Consider the following 16,128-nt stretch of genomic DNA (forward strand, 5'->3'; position numbering starts at 1 on the left):
TTTTAGTTTTTGGTGTAAGAATAGGCCTCATTTTTTTTTTTTTCTAAAACAGCCCATTTTCCCATTATGGTTTATTGAATAATAATTCTTCCCCATTATTGGAAATCAGTGGCCTAGTTTATGAACAGTGTCCCTCTGGGAACTGGACTGTCAAGTCTGCTGAGACTCTCCCTGGTGATGTCCCTGATGTCCCTGCAGCCTCTGGGTGAGCTCTGCGTTTCTCTCCACCCTTGTCCCAGAGCCCACAGCAGGCTGGGGGTTGAGTGCAGGACCTGTCCACAGGGATGAGGTGGAGCAGAGTCTTGGACCAGAGGCACTTGACCCTTCAGGGAGTGGTTACATCCTTGCTCCCCTGACCCTGACCACGTCTCAGTTAGTGAACTGTCCCCTTGCGGGAGTGAGTGCGGATGTGGAAACTGTCACTGGTGTTAAGACAGACCCTCCAGAGAGTCTTGTCAGAGAAGCTGATGACATGAGGGGGATGTGAACTGGCTGAGTGCTGAGATGGTTTAGGGAAGTTGGTCCTGTAAGGCCCTTAGTAACTATCGATTGTGAATACATCGAAATGTTAAATTTCAAGCTAGGATTCTTTGCACCATTTTCTGAATACTACTTGTTATTCTTCATTAACAGTCAGAAATCCACATGTTGGAGAAGGAGGCTGGGTGAGCTCTGCAGGGCTGTTTCTCTGGCCTTGACCTGTTCTCAATAACTGTTTAATTTGATGAGTTTTGATAATTTTATACAATATCAACAGCCTCAAGCAAGAAGTAGAACACCCCAAAGGTATATTCAAATTTACTGATATGTCCTATGGCAGAATAAACTTCTAACAAATTTATCTCTTGTAGTTTATTCTTGATTTTTTTTTTTTTTTTGGGGTCTTTATAGTTCTGCATCTGATCAACCTGAGACATGTGTCCTTTCAGATGTGTCAAGTGGATCATTTGCCTTTGGAGTCTTCCATGGGTCCTGCAATCATGTTGATTCCCTTCCCTCTGTTGACCTGAACAAATAGAGTGTCAGATATTTCTCCAGCAAAAATGGACTTATTCAAAATCAGCAGAGAATTTCAGTTTGAGGTTTGCATTTGTGGAGAGCCAAGTTTAAGTCCCCAAAGTGCCAGGGCTAGAGAGCACTTTTATAGAGGAGAAGAGGAACTTGGGAGGGCTCTTTCAAAGTCATGGCTTTTCAGTGGCTGAGCCCTTGCCAGGAAAGGAGAGGAGTCTTTCTTCTCCCTCTTGGGGGCTGCTATTGTTGTAACCTCATGTATCAAACTTTCAGAGGCTTTCTAATGGGGACCACATGGGATTACTGGAGCACTCTGTGGTGGTGATGACTGCTGTTTGTCTGGAGGGACTTTGTCCTGTTCAGAGTATCACTGACCCTCTCAGCATCCCAAGGAGGTGTCTCTCCAGGTCTTCTCACTTTCCTGAGGTCAATACTGAGAGGTTTTGTGGCTGGTTCACGATCATATAACCAGGAAGTGGCAACGTCTAGCTCTAACACAGGAAGATTTCCAAATGAGGGACATCAGTTGCCATTTTTGTTTCTGATTAAATTTTTTAAAATTGTGGAAAATGCACACAACATAAAATTTACCATCAACAATTTTTAAGCACGCAGTTCAGTATTGTTAAGTACATTCACATTATTGTGCAGCCAATTTCCAGAATTCTTTTCATCCTGTACTGCTGCTGCTGAGTTGCTTAAGTCATGTCTGACTCTGTGCGACCCCATAGATGGCAGCCCACCAGGCTCCGTCGTCCCTGGGATTCTCTAGGCAAGAACACTGGAGTGGGTTACCATTTCCTTCTCCAATGCATGAAAGTGAAAAGTGAAAGTGAAGTCGCTCAGTCATGTCTGACTCTTCGTGACCCCATGTACTGCAGCCTACCACGCTCCTCCGTCCATAGGATTTTCCAGGCAAGAGTACTGGAATGGGTTACCAGTGCCTTCTCTGCATCTTGTACTAGTGTGCTATTAAAGCACTAACTGCCCACTTCCCTTATCCCCAGCCCGTGGCAACCACAGGGCCACTTTGTTTCTCTTTGAATTTGACTACTCTGAGGACTTCATGTAAATCAAATCATAAAACCTTTGTCTTTTGTGATACACCATTTTACAATCCCACTGTCAGTGTGCAGATTTCCACATCCTTGCCAACACTATTTTTTCTTCTTTCTTTTTCCCATGGTAGCCCTCCTAATATGTGTGAGCTGATGTCTCATTGTGGTTTTCATTTGCATTTCCCTCATGATTAGTGATGCTGACCATCTTTTCCTCTTCAAGCAGAATTTTAAAGAGGGTCTTTTGTGGGCTTCCCTTGTAGCTCAGATGGTAAAAAATCTGTAATGCAGGAGAACCTGGTTCAGTCTCTGGGTCAGAAACATCCCCTGGAGAAGGGAATGGCTACCCACTCCAGTATTCTTGCCTGGAGAATTCTGTGGACAGACAATGGGGTCACGAAGACTTGGACACAACTGAGTGACTAATGCTTTCACTTTGGGGGCAGGATGCCATCATCTGGGTAAGTCCCAGTGCTAATTCCCTGAGCATTTTCTGTAGGGGACAAGTGTGAAATAAATCACCCAACATGTTTCAAACTGGCTTAGTGGTAAAGCTCCTAGATGTACACCATTGTTTTGGAAGGAAACTGAGACCTAGAGATGTTAAAGGTCATGGAGCTGCTGAATTGGAGTGGAGATGTGGAGCAGAGGACAGCTGAGGCCCTGGGTGCTCAGCACCACTGCTGGGACTAGAGTCCAGTCTTCTGACTCCTGGACCGGGATTCTTTAGGGGTGCCAAGTACCCAGATTAGCAAAATCTGAAGTTCAGTTTATCTTATTTCTTCTTTAATGAGTCATGGATAGTCATACATTCAACAAATATTTCTTTTTTTTAAATTTAATTTTATTTTTAAACTTTACAATATTGTATTAGTTTTGCCAAATATCGAAATGAATCTGCCACAGGATAAAAAATGTGATCTCTGTCATTGCTGTTATTGCTCAGTTGTGTTGCTCAGTCATGTCTGACTCTTTGCGACCCCATGGACCAGCACACCAGGCTTCCTTGTCCTTTACTCTCTCCCGGAGTTTGCTCAAACTCATGTCCATTGAGTGGGTGATGTTATCTAACCATGTCATCTTCTGCTGCCCTCTTCTCCTTTTGTCTTCAACCTTTCCCAGCATCCAGGTCTTTTCCAATTAGTCAGCTCTTTGCATCAGTTTGGCCAAAGTATTGGAGCTTCAGCATCAGGCCTTCCAATGAATATTCAAGGTTGATTTCCTTTAGGACTGACTGGTTTGATCTCTATCCATGGGTTATTATGATCTGGCCTTGGAAATTTCCTTACCCTGGTAAAATTAGAAAAATGGTATTTACCTATGTGCTGTCTCTGCATATTATTATCATTTAAATAATGCATGATCTATCTGAATAGGTTTTTTGGTGGGATCATCTGTACCCTTATTGTTTTTTCTCTTTATAATAAATAATTGCAGAGAGATAAGTTGAGATTATGTAAATATCATCTTCTGCTTCAAACTTTCAGCCAGTTTTTAATTTCCATGGATGATTTTCTTGACTTGATTTTTCCTTTATTATTTTTATTTTTTTGAATTGTTAAACATGTTTATTGTGCAGATTTATAACTTTACAGGACACGCAGGATAAAAAAGTGTAAAATATCAGTAGGCATATAAAATTTCAGCAGTCTTTTGGACCAGCACTTGATTTGCACAAGGGACTAATCATCTATCTAGAACAGACATGTCTTGGAATACATAGTTTATAGATTGAATCACAAAACAGTTTCCCAAGTGATTTTCCTCATGTAAAGATAAAAAATACCTTGCACTTAAAAATTATTCAGTATAGTACATTTTCAGTTATGTACATAGTTTAAAAGTAATTGATTACTCCTTTTATGTTTGGTTGCATTTGTTTGCAAGAGCTTTCCTTTCTCTCCTGTTTATGTAGCACTACTGATTCATGGATTCTTTCATTATTTACTGGGTTAAGCTTCATTGCCATTTGTTTGTTTTGATGCTCATAGTATTCCAGATTTGTCTAGCAAGAGCCATTCAAGCTTCTCTGTCCTTCTACACATCCTCATGATTCCTTGAGCACTTCCTTATTTTATGGCACAAGATGTCTTAGACCCATCTTGGACTTTCCCTGCCTGTTGGTCTTGGCCTGTAGACAGTGAGACTTTTGCCAGGACTTCCGGGGGCTCTGCATACCAGGGCTCATACTAGTTATGAGCAGCCCCCACAGAAATTCTATTTTGCAGTCAGTGTTGTGGCTGGACTGGCCCTTGTGGTTCTTAGGATTGTGAGACACATCTCAGCAACAACCATCAGGAAAATCTGAAATGTCAAGGTGTATCATTCCCATGTCCTGGAGGGTACAAGGCACACCTGGCATGACACAGCGAGGTCCTGGGTGGAGAGAGAGAGAAAGCTCATGAGCAAGCTTGGACGAGGGGTTCCACCTTTTTGAGGTTGAGTGTGGGATGTCTAGGATTTTAAAGTTTCACTCTTTATTGTTGAATTTAAAAAATAAGAGAGGGAATTAAAGTGCAGGAAGGGAGAAGCAAACAGTCAGTGAGATGGTCTGTTATCAGGTCAACCAGAGCTTTCTGAAAGAGGGAACTTTATGGGTGGGGTGGCCTGGCTCTTTATCTGGTTGTGTAGCTGTCTCGTGTTCACCAGAGATGGATGTCTTTGACATGGATGTCTCCAAAGCTTCATGTCAGGCACTTATATTACAATAAAACAACAACGACAAAAAGAATTATCACATGCTGACACACACTGCCCCAATTTTGGAACCAGCCATTTCTTAGTTGGTTCCTTTTAGGGAAGAAGGTATTAAAAAGCCAAGGTCTGGGTGAAGGGGGTCAAAAGACACAAACTTCCATTATAAAATGAGTCAGTTATGGGGATGTAATGTGCAGTCTGGTGATTATAGTTAATCCTACGGTTCTGAATATTTGAAAGCTGGCCACCTCATGCGAAGAGTTGACTCATTGGAAAAGACTCTGATGCTGGGAGGGATTGGGGGCAGGAGGAAAAGGGGACAACAGAGGATGAGATGGCTAGATGACATCACCGACTTGATGGACGTGAGTTTGAGTGAACTCTGGGAGATGGTGATGGACAGGGAAGCCTGGCCTGCTGCGATTCATGGGGTTGCAAAGAGTCGGACATGACTGAGCAACTGGACTGAACTGAACTGAAGAGAACTTAACATTTCTTACAAGAAAAAAAAAAAATTGTGATTGTGTATGTTACCCCAAACCCCAAGATCAGGGGACTAGAATGCTACCAGTGTGTCACTGCTTCCAGGGCCTCTCAGAGTACAGAGTTAGGGACTGTGTGTATGTATGTGAGTGAGTGTGTAAACACATATCTAATTATTCCCCCTTGCCTCTATATATTTAAAATGTAGTTTTTTGTTTTTATTTAACAAAGCCCATAAATGTAGGATTCTAATTAGAGATGTGTAATTTTGATGTACAATTGAGCATCTGAGCAGAGCAGAGAGAATTTGCATATATGTCACTGTCCTTTTAATTTTTAGCAGGTGGCTAAACCCCATGTTTAAAATTGGTCACGAACAGAAATTAAAACAAGATGACATGTACTCGGTGTTTCTGGAAGATCGCTCCCAGTGCCTTGGAGAAGAGCTGCAAGGGTGAGCACAGGCAGCAGGGAGGAAGGGAGGGAGAGTGAGAATTTCCACGTGGGGCTAAAGGTGTGTGTGTCGGGGCTTTGCTTCCTCTGGGTTCTCCTGAGCCTCTTCTCCTGACACTGAACGCTTACCCCCTCAGGCTGACCCAAGGCTCAGCCCACTTTGGAGGCTGGGGGAGCCCGTGTTCCCTGTGCATCTGTGGACGTGGAGGGAGCCTGCAGCCATGGCCCTGGAGGCTGAGCTCTGTCCCCGGAGGTGGGGTCCCTGGGGAAGGGAGTCTGCCCCCCTAAGCGGCTCATGACCTGTGAGTCCAGCAAAGTTTGGAAGGAACTTATTTCCAGAATTTGGACTTTTCCCCCTCAAAACCTTTTATTCTGGTGCTTCAGGGTCTACACTGCTCATCTTTCAGGAGCCCTGTGAGCAGGTAGCTGGCATCTATTGCGCAGCCGCAGAGCACCCTGTAGTGCAGGCTCTTCTCCCACTCTTCCCTGCCCCCTTTCCCTTTGGTGGACACGCTGTTATTTACTGTGCTCTGTTTCTCATCACAGGTACTGGGATCAAGAAGTTTTGAGAGCCAAGACATACAAACGGGAGCCTTGTTTAATGAAAGCAATCATAAAGTGTTACTGGAAATCCTGTCTAGTTTTGGGAATATTTACATTTCTTGAGGTAAAAATTTTTACATACTGTGCATTGCTTTTAAGTGTGTGCAGATCAGTACTGAGATGGATGTGATGGTGGGGAGAGAGAACAGTGGTTTGTCACAGGATAAATCTCATCATGATGTAGCTCAATGGTTGTGTTTATTTTTAGAATGGACTGATGCTTAAAGGAGTGAGCCTCCAGGGGATTAGTACTAAGTTGGCCAAGAGTTCTTTCAGGTTTTCCCATAACAGCTTATGGGAAAGGATGGCACTGACAAGACAAGACGTTTTATACCATATTAGGACATTTTTAGTGCTCAGTACTTGATATAAACGCTGAAATGATCCTTGAGAAAAAGATCCTACAACCTCAAGAAATATGAGCCTCCTGGTTTGGAGAAAGTAACTTTGGATCAGAGCCCAGTAACATAAGGCATTTTACAGGTGCTCAAGCAAGTGATTGTTAACTTGCCTAGGTCACATCTGATAAATGATTTCCTAAAAAGGGGTCCTCGCTTCTTCTCTTCTTGTGGAACAGAACTCTGGGCCCTGCATCTGGCGGGGGGAGCTGCCAGAGCTCCAAGAGCACGCCCTTCCCTGGGCTGCACCCTCCTCGTGGGCCAGGTCACCCAGGTCAGAGACCCCGTGTGGAGGAGCTCCAGCTTCACCATGAATTCATGCACCCTCCATGCTGGTTTCTGTCCTGGCTGTGGGGGTGGTTTACTGGTTGAAGGGAGAGTCTTGGTATCCTGGCTTTGGTGGAGGGTGGAGAAGGGGATGTGCAGGAGGAAACCAGAGACAGAAAGCCATGAGGTCACTGACTTCCATGACCCTGAAGATCCTGGATCAAGATTCCCCAGAGTACAGTCCACCTGGGGACACAGTGCCGGCAGCCCCCCTGTTCTGACTGAGCCTGCTGGAGGTCTGCTGCAGACCCCCCTGGGTGGCTCGTGCTCACCATGGTCCCTTAGCACTGCCTTAGGGACACAGGCGGCCTGTAAGTGTGTGAGGGCAGGAGGGATGGAAGATGCAGTTGCTGTGAAAGGGGTGTTTTAGGTGGAGAAGGTGTGAGCTGTCATCAGTCCATTGTGTTGAGGTGAGGTTATGGGCCAGGTGGTTTACAGGTGGGCGGCGTGGCTCTTGTTTAAAGGCTCTTGTTTAAAGTGCTGTGCTGAAGGGCACTGCGGGCAATGGGCAGCTGGGCAGGTGAAGTACACCCCATACAACTGGAAAGACAGAGGATCTGTCAGCTCCCAGGTGACTGGGTGGTCCTGGGAGACTGAGTTCTCGTTGATAACAAAGATGTGTTGACCACTGTGCCAGAGGGTGGGGACAGGTATATGGGGCAAAGTGCCACCTTAGAGAGGGCTCTGACTGCCGAGGTACTGCAGTGCCTTGTGAAGGGTGGGGTGGAGTGTTGATTTCACAGTTGTCCAGCCCCAGGAACACTTCCTGCTGGGGATCCAGGAAGGCCAGGCCTGGGGGCTACATAAAGTGTAACTGGTAGAGCCCCAGCCCCTCTTTCAGGAGGCTGGTTGTTGGGCGGTCATGGCAGAGAAGTGGGGAGTCGAGGACCTGGTAAATGGGGGGGCTCATCTCAATAGTAGTGCTGTAAGTACTAGTGGCAGTAACAAGGGATCATACTGAGTAGTACTGGTGGTGGCAGCCACAGTACTATTAGTGGTGCAGCAATAGCGATAGCAAGTGCTTGAAATAAGTTATGTATCAGGAACTGCTATGAGCACTTTATGCATAATAACATTTTTATTCCTTTGGCTAACTCAGCGAAGTTGTGAGTTTCCTATTACCCCCGTTGTAGAGGAAAGGACTCTGAATCCAAGTAATTACATAGGTTGCCTGTGGTTACAAGGAGCTTAAAGGACAAAGTGCGCTTCCATTTCAGGCACTCTGACTTACAAGCCTGATCATCTCAATGGCTTGTCCAGGGTCACGAAGGCTTGTCTTTAGAGCTTTGTCTTCAGGGTCTCAGACACATGCATCCTGAACTTTGTTTAAGGATAATAAATAGGACACTAAGAACTTTTTGAAGCGGAAAGTCAGATTTGGGATCATAATTGTGGGTAGATTTCAGGTGACCATGTCCCCTGGGTGCCAGATTTGACTAGGATGTTGATGCCAGCAGCAACATCATGCTGTGGTCAGATGGACCAGGAGTGTCTTAAGAAGCCAGCTTCCCCTCATTACTATCCCTAAGTGGTGATAATTTTAGATAGTGGAAGATCTAAACTCAGCTCTGGATTCTCTAAAACATGAACACATTTACTTTGTGATCTCCTGCCCTCTTTTAATTCCTCTAGTGCAAAGACGAGTTATGGGTTACCCGTGGTTCCCAGACAGTGCTGTGACCAACCACAGCACAGGCACTCCTGGCAGCACAGGTGGTGCCAGTCCAGGGTGAGGATTCTGGGGTTAGGATTTAAGTGTGAAACCTCTGTCTTGTGAGAATTGAGGAGTGATCATAATGCTTGGGGAAGCCAGTACCAGGCTAATGTTCAACCTGGAGCACGTGCAGGTCACCCCTGATTAGAACAGAACAGCCAGCGAGTTCTCACCACCCTGGCCCCTGTGAGCACCCCCATGGGGACTTTGGGTGAGGAGAACAGGTCTCTGCCTGCCCAGGCCCCTCAGGGTGGAGAGGAGGGGCCTGAAGACTCTTCCTGGACCAGAGACACAGAGACCACTCCCCAGGTCATCAGGGCTTCTCTCTGAGAGGTGAGGTCCCCACCTGTTGGTGTATAAGTGGGGTGACCTCAGAGAACCAGAGAGGGTACACCCAGTCTCTTCCCCTGAGAGGTGCGGAGTGAAGAGGGTTTATATCTGCTTCCCGGGAACCTTAGAAATGGCTGGCCTTGTCTAATTACTGACCTTTTTCCAAGGCCACTTTTGCTGGTTGTCTCTGCTTTAGGTGGAGAATGTAGGAAGCACATATTTGTGTAAATCTTCACATTGGAGCTCAACTGATGAGCAGGAAGTAAGCAGAATCCTCTGCGTCCCAAAGTGGGCTTTGTGTCTGGACTTGGGGCTTTGTGCCTTGACTCACTTCTAGAGAGCTGAGTGGTCTTTGCATTTATTTCCCAACCCTTTCTTCCTTGTATCCCTTGCTTCTGCTCCACCCAGGAGGCTGATGAGTGGCTGCTGGTGGCAGAGATAGGTGGGCTCAGAGCAACCACTGAGGACTACACAGCAAGGGAGAGGAGGAGGGGGCACTGAGCCAAGCAGACAGGAACCTGCAGAGCAGACCTGCCCTGCTGATTCTTGACAGCTTAGCATGAGCCATCAGATGTCAGTAATATCCACAGTGACGACCTTGAGACATATATGAGGGTGATGCTTTTCAATTCATTTTTTTTTTAATCTGTATTTTTATTATCTCATTTAAAAAAAGTTTTAAAAATTGAAGTATGATTGACTTACAATATTATATTAGTTTCAAGTGTATAGTGTAGTGACTCAGTGTTTTTGTACATTATTAAATGATCACCCTGATCAGTCTAGTTATCCTCTGTCACCATACAAATTTTTCCAGTGTTATTGACTGTATTCCCTGTGTTGTACATTACATTCCCATGACTTATTTCTTTTATAACTGGTTTGTGTCTCTTAATCTCCCTCACCTATTTCACTCATCCTCCAATCCCCCTCAATCCATTTTCTTTAAAAAATCAAGGAAATAGATGACTCCTTTTTTAAAAGATTACTTTCATAATGAGGAAAAAATCAAAACCCTGCTTAGAAGTGAAACTTTTAATTACTTTCCAGAAAAGTTGGCTTTTAGAAGTGACTTTTCTCAAGAGATCTCATTCAGCCATAATGGCCTATAAACAGCAATGAGTTTTCTAAGCTCTTTGTGAAACCAGCCTCTGCCATTAAGGATAGAATGCATCTCTTCCTAGGACTCCTGTCTTTTGTGCATACTGTAGAAATCTTTGCTAATTTTTTGCTTTCTGATGTGACAAAATGTTTCTAGTTTATCTTTACACAAAAAAAGCTGCTCACCCTTAAGTACAAATTTGCCCCAGCCCTGGAATCTCCATTTCTCTAAGCAGCCATGGTTCCTTCTAGTGGGAAATGGTATTTAGAGACTATGGTCTGGGGGGTGCTCCTTTCTGTTGAGTTGTCTATTTTCCCTCAGCTTTGTCATTGGACAAAGCTAGTCTACATTTTTTGTAGTAAACAAACCTTGAGTTTATATGGGTATTTTCAATCTAAATCAGATTCCGGACAGTAGTGTTTTTACTTTCTCTTTTAACTCTTAGATTGGTATCTGTTTTCTTTCACTATCTGTTCTCTTTTCAGCCATGCCTAATCCCAGTTCTCAATGATATCAACATAATTACTCATTTAAAAATCTTATAGTATCAACACTATTAACCATAATGTGACTTTTGGAAGCTTTTTGTATTTTTTTGCTGTTCATATTGTCCTTAGGCATATCACACAGGGAATGTGTTTTCAAATTATTTTTTTACAACCACTTTTAATAATTCTCTTTTGTATAACTCAGCCTACTGGATGGATATAACTTTTGTTTCATTTTACTCTGAAATTTTTGGAATTGCTTTTGAAAACTTTATTGTTTTATAATTATAATTCTGTATAATGTTTTCTTTGGGCTTCCCTGGTGGCTCAGAGGTTAAAGCATCTGCCTGCAATGTGGGAGACCTGAGTTCGATCCCTGGATTGGGAAGATCCCCTGGAGAAGGAAATGACAACCTACTCCAGTATTCTTTTCTGGAGAATCCCATGGATGGAGGAGCCTGGAGGGCTATAATCCATGGGGCTGCAAAGAGTCGGACATGACTAAGTGACTAACATTTTCACTTCTTCAATTATTTACTCATCAAACATGACGTAAGGCCTCTACTTAATTTGAAGGATGAATAAGCCTTAATTTCTGTCCTGGAAAGGCCACAGCCTGTCCAAAAGGTAAATGCACAAGCAGTTATTAGAAGTGTGGTAGGTACCATAATATAGGCTCTTCTGGGGAGATAGGGGCTGAATTTTGGGACAGAGAGAGTTTGGGGAATCCCTGAGCTCATCTGTGTTGTGGACAAAATCAACATCATCCGTCAGTGGTGCTGGTCAGGTTCTCCCTGGATGTCCCTGAGGCTGGCCCTGTGCTGCCCCAGAACAGCGTCATCTGGGGTGGAAGCTTGGATATCTGCTTCAGCAGGTGTAAAACTCACTGAGATAATTTCTGTTTAGATTCCTGTCTGTTCCTTCAGAGCAGATTGTTTCTACACTGTGTCCTTACTGGTTTTATTGTATGCAGTCCTAAGAAGGCTTGTCTTTCTCTTTATTGGTGAGGATGTTCTTCACTATCTGTGGGTGGGGCCACTGCAGGCTGTCGCAGTGATCGCCCTGCTCTGGAGGAAATAGGAATGTCATATCTTGCTGCGATGGCGGTTCTCATCATTCTTCTGCTTTTGCAAAGCTGCTTCAGGATGTTGTTTTCATCACTCCGGTAAGAGAAACACTGGTTTAAAAAATAGGTGATAAGTGCTTAGTAACATGCAGCATCTGCTCAATGCTTCTGTTCAAAAACAAAACCAGTGCCTTCTCTGGTCTCTTCTTTGAGTGCATTGTAGACCCTTCAGGCTTTGCAGGTGGAGGCTGCAGCCTTAAGCTGAAGGCTGATCTTGAAGAGGGAAAGGAGATGGCACTCACTGGCTCCTCCCACTACCATAGCTGAATAAGTGGAGTGTCCTTGAGCAGAATGTACCTACATTGATGTTTTGTAAACTTTATTAAATAGTAATAATCCTATAGGCTCAAATTTAGCTTCATGTATTTTTGTTATTCTTATGCTAGAGCAATTTTCAGGTTTCTATTTTCATGTCTTGTTTTTAATTCAGTGTTTCCATTAACTTGTAAGTGCCTCAAGGACAAGGTCAATCTTAATTAACTATGTCTTAGTAAAGCCCCACAGTCCCAGCAGAATATGTGATAGAACAGTCACTGGTGATGAAGGACATAATGGTGAAGAGATAAACCTGAAGCAGGTCCCAGAGGGTTGGAGGTGGGTCATTTGTCCAGGCTGTCAGGTGGTGGAGGTGTTGTGCTCTTTGAAGTTTTTTTTTTTTTTTCCTTGAGATTTCTCTTCTGTTTGTTTGTTTGTTTATGACTTTATATGTGATATTTTTGTCTATTTGCAATTTCTTTCCTGTCTGCTGTGAAGAGATGTTCCTCATCCTTTGAGGCCCTGTTCCAGTGCTACCAGGTCTCTGAATTTCTTCTTGTTCTGCTTTCCTGGTAGAATTAACAGTCCCATCTTTTCTGCTTCCCAGAACTTCTTTCCTATTTTATCACAGCACAGACTGTCTTCCCGTTAGATTCAGTGTCTTTCTGCCTTCTCTGCCCAGCTGCAACCTCCTTGGGCAGAGGGTTTATACCTGAATTACTTTGAGTCTTCCTCAGCCAGTACTGCGAGTTCCCAAGTTACTCCTTGAATTAGGCTGAATGGTTGACTTCTAGAAGTCTTTTTCTTCATTTTCACTTTGAGAAGGACCTGCCTGTGATGTCAGCACAGAAGAGCTGTAGGGAATCATCGATCCCTGGTCCCTCCCTTTGCCCCCTCCTGCTGCTGCTGCTGCTGGAAAGTTGGGCTGTGGTCATTAAGTCTCATCTCTCACGTCTATCCCCTCAGGAGTAAGACCACAGCTCTCACAGATGACAGTATCAGGACCATGAGTGAAGTTATAACTGGCATCAGAACAGTAAAAATGTATGCTTGGGAACAGTCATTTATAGACCTTATTACCAGATTGAGAAGGTACATTTTTGTACATATCACACCATATTTTTGTACTTTCCCCCCTATTTTTATTGACTGAAATTAGAAGTCTTACCAAGTTTTCAAATGAAGATGAACTTAAATACTATGAACTCCACGCCTCACATATGGCAGGAGGGTTAAGTGGAAGAGGGGATATGTCATTTTAACCTACTGTTCCATTTACCATCTTCTTAAAGGAAAAATTATATATGCTTCTGAAGACATACAGATAGCCAATAAACACAGGAAAAAATTCTCAACATCACTCTTTCTTAGAGAAATACAAATCAAGACTACAATGAAGTATCACCTCACACTGGTAGGCATGGCCATCAACAAAAAGTCTACAAACAGTACCCTCCTGCTCTGTGGTAGGAGTGCAAATTGGCACAGCTATTATGGAAAAGATGCTGGAGATTCCTTAGAAAACTAGGAATAAATCTGCCATATGACCCAGACATCCCTCTACTGGACATATGCCCTGAGAAAGCCAGAATTCAAAAAGACACATGTCCCTCAATGCTCATTGCAGCACTGTTTACAATAGCTAGGACATATGCTTCCATAGGGGCCATGGTGCCTGCCTCTGTCTAATGTCTTGGTGCCTCACAATTTTGGGGTGTTTTATTCTCTTCCCCTACAAGTTCATGAGCTCCTGAAGGGGACAGACTGTGTCTTTCTGTCATCAGTAGGGACCTGGCCCAGGACTTGTGGTTATGAATGCTTGTTGAAAGAATGTTCAAACCCAGTTCAGTTGACCAACAGTGTTTAAAAGGGTGACATGAAGCCTCTGTTTAGTTGGAAGTGAAGTGGTGATGAAGTGTGCGTCCTGATGTTGGGACGGAGCCCCAGGCATGCCCTGTGTAGTGTCTCCATGTGAGGACTTGAATTCGTGCCTTGGATGTCGATGCTTCTTTTAAAACCTCTTTCCTACTCTTTTTTTCAGGGAGGAAATTTCCAAGATTCTGAGAATTTCCTACCTTAGGGGCATGAATTTGACATCATTTTTTGGTGTCAGCAAAATTATAATTTTTGTCACCATCATCACCAATGAGCTCCTTGACAGCCTGATCACAGCCAGCCAAGTGTTTGTGGTGGTGATGCTGTTTGAGGCTCTGAGGTTTTCGAGCACCCTGTACTTCCCCATGGCCATTGAGAAGGTGTCAGAGGCCGTCGTCAGCATCCGAAGTATCAAGGTTTGGGGACAAATAATTGCTTCAGTTGTAGGTGGATTTTTTGTAAAATGCTCTTTTGTTTGGTATCACTGTGTTCCAATTAGGAGATATTTAACTCTCTCAGTGCCAAATCTGGCAGTCTTCCCAGAATGTTGTAGGTGCCCACTTCTATTCATAGGTAGAGTGTGTTACAGATACCGTAAGAGTGGTTTTCATGTAGGGGCAGTAGTATATATAAGTAGCAGTAGCACAGGGCTCTTGTGTAGTGATGCCTGCAGAGTGATTAAAATGTCTAAGAGCAGGAGAAGCAAACAGAGTGCATCTCCTGTGCTAACCCCAGTGACCAGGCAGTGACTGTGCACAGTCCTGGGGTATAAGATTCCTCTCTGGGCCAGGAGGGGAGAAACTTGCTGAGAGCTCCCTGCTGCTTGGACAGGAAGACTGGCCTCAGATTCACTTAATTGTCTGTGTTCAAAGATGAGTTCTTTCCTCCACAGATGTTTTGCTTGTTGATGTCTGAGCCACCTTTTGCATCTGCCTTTTCATCCCTGTCCCCTCTTTATTTACTGCTTAATCCTCTCTTTCTAGCTGCCCTCTTCTTTTAACATTTATAATTCACACCATTATGTGAATTAAGAAGTTCCAGATACAAGATGGATTTAGAAAAGGCAGAGGAACCAGAGATCAAATTTCCAGCATCCATTGGATCATAGAAAAACAAGAGAATTCCAGAAAAACATCTGCTACTGTTTCACTGACTACTCTAAAACCTTTGACTGTGTGGATTACAACAAACTGTGGAAAATCATGAAAGAGATGGGAATATCAAACCACCTTACCTGTCTCCTGTCAAACTTGTATGCAAGTCAAGAGGCAACAGTTAGAACTGGTCATCGAATAATGGACTGGTTCCAAATTGCGAAAGGAGTACATGAAGGCTGTATAGTGTAACCTTGCTTTTTTAACTTATATGCAGAGTACATCATGAGAAATGCTGGGCTGGATGAAGCTCAAGCTGGAATCAAGATTGCTGGGACAGATATCAATAAATTCAGACATGCAGATGACACCACCCTTATGGCAGAAAGTCAAGAGGAACTAAAGAGCCTCTTGATGAAGGTGAAAGAGGAGAGTGAAAAAGCTGACTTAAACCTCAGCATTCAGAAAACTACAATCATGGCATCTCATCCCATTACTTCATGGCAATAGATGGGGAAACAATGGAAACAGAAATAGACTTTATTTTCTTGGTCTCCAAAATCACTGCAGGTGCTGATTGCAGCCATGAAATTCAAAGACCCTTGCTCCTTCAAAGAAAAGCTATGACAATCCTAGACAGTGTATTAAAAAGCAGAGACATTACTTTGCCAACAATGTTCCCTGTAGTCAAAGCTATGGTTTTTCCACTAGTCATGTATGGATGTGAGTGTTGGACCATAAAGAAGGCTGAGAATGGAAGATTTGATGCTTTTGAACTGTGGTGTTGGAGAAGACTCTTGAGAGCCCCTTGGACTGCAAGGAGATCAAACCAGCCAATCCTAAAGGAAATCAACCCTGAGTATTCATTGGAAGGTCTGATGCTGAAGCTCCAATACTTTGGCCACCTAATGCCAAGAGCCAACTCATTGGAAAAGACCCTGATGCTGGGGAAGATTGAGGGCAAGAGGAGAAGGGGATGAAAGAGGATGAGATGCTTGGATAGCATCGCTGACTCAATGGATATGAATCTGAGCAAACTCTTGGAGATAGTGATGGACAGGGGATCCTGGAGTGCTGCAATCCATGGGATTGCAAAGAGTCAGACATGACTTAG

At 43.8% G+C, this 16,128-nt stretch overlaps 1 protein-coding gene across 3 annotated transcripts in view; it reads left to right on the forward strand.

Annotated features, from left to right (window-relative positions):
• The window catches only part of LOC139176077 (ATP-binding cassette sub-family C member 4-like), a 401,158-nt gene that overhangs the window by 14,578 nt on the left and 370,452 nt on the right, over nt 1-16,128 (forward strand). For 2 of the 3 annotated variants that reach the window (XM_070800386.1, XM_070800387.1), the window contains exons 3-4: nt 5,590-5,703; nt 6,249-6,369. The gene's annotated coding sequence lies outside the window, so the exon portion shown is untranslated. The remainder of the gene's footprint in view (nt 1-5,589; nt 5,704-6,248; nt 6,370-16,128) is intronic. The other variant, XM_070800388.1, reaches the window with a different exon arrangement.

This window comes from Bos indicus, chromosome 12, assembly GCF_029378745.1.
Source record: "Bos indicus isolate NIAB-ARS_2022 breed Sahiwal x Tharparkar chromosome 12, NIAB-ARS_B.indTharparkar_mat_pri_1.0, whole genome shotgun sequence".
In the NCBI taxonomy this organism is placed as follows: domain Eukaryota; kingdom Metazoa; phylum Chordata; class Mammalia; order Artiodactyla; family Bovidae; genus Bos; species Bos indicus.